Genomic DNA, 1,008 nt, shown 5'->3' on the forward strand with positions numbered 1-1,008 from the left:
GGGACCCTTTCCCCGTTGCCGTGGAGGACTGGGGCCACAGCCACCTTCAGTCAAATCCGGCCCCGGCCAGACCCGGGCGAAGCTTGGAGGGGAAGGGCTCGCCTGAGCCCCATGTGCACCAAGGCATCAGCCAGGGCCCGGCAGTTGGGAGGATCTCAGTAAAGGTGTTGGGGTGGGTTTAGGCCTGGAACGGGTGGCCTCCTGTCACCTTGGGCAGCTTGCCCGCAGGCCTAGTGCATTCGTGCCTCAGACCGTGCTCCCCACAGACACAGGGGCTCGAGTCCCCTAGAACGATGACTTACAACTAAGAGCAAAAGCAGAAAAGCGGGGGTAATAAAAAATAAAGCTTTATTAAAGCGGCTACACTTGGCAGGACCGAATCATACTTCCTCAGCATGGCACGGTCACCCTGTGCGTTCCTGCTGCGGACAGTTCCAGGCTGCTCGCGCTCATGCAAAGAGGATGCCCTTGTGTGTTGCGCCCCTCACCTCCTTGACGTGGCAGCACACTGACGCTGCGCTGGCTCCCGTTGGGGGACCAAGTGGGAATGTGCGGGGTTCACCTGGCTTCCAGCATCTACCGCCCCTGCCACCGAGGGCTGCTCGGTCTGAACAGATTTAAGGAGCTTGTAGAATCTGAAGACGGCTGAGCCTGCCCTCGCCCTGCCCGGCCCCTCGGGCGAGGGCCCCGTCACCGAGGGGCGGGGGCTACCTTAGTCCTTCTTGCCTCCCGGGGCCGGGCTTCTGGTGAGGACCTTCCCGGAGCTGAAGGGGGTCAGTGTGGACACTGTCGGGGACTCCAGCTTCACTCTGTCCAGCAGGGTCTTCTTGAGGGCGGCTGGGGAGACCTTTTCCTGGTCGGCCATGGACTGCAGCTCTCTGGAGATGGCCCCGAGAGGGGAGGAGGAGGGAGGCATTAAACCCTGGAGCCAGACCATCTCAAGGCTTCCCCACCCACATATTAGTAACTCCCCACCCTTGCTGACTGGATACCACCCCAAATAGAAAC

At 61.3% G+C, this 1,008-nt stretch overlaps 1 long non-coding RNA gene across 1 annotated transcript; it reads right to left on the reverse strand.

The window, feature by feature from the left end:
- Positions 1-331: 331 nt before the first annotated feature.
- Positions 332-950, reverse strand: LOC107181478. The gene is made up of 2 exons (XR_001512152.1): positions 712-950; positions 332-607 (listed from the first exon to the last, which is right to left on the reverse strand). It is a non-coding gene; the product is annotated as an uncharacterized LOC107181478 (long non-coding RNA).
- Between the last annotated feature and the right edge of the window lie 58 nt (positions 951-1,008).

Source organism: Myotis davidii, unplaced genomic scaffold (assembly GCF_000327345.1).
Source record: "Myotis davidii unplaced genomic scaffold, ASM32734v1 C63582090, whole genome shotgun sequence".
Lineage (NCBI taxonomy): Eukaryota > Metazoa > Chordata > Mammalia > Chiroptera > Vespertilionidae > Myotis > Myotis davidii.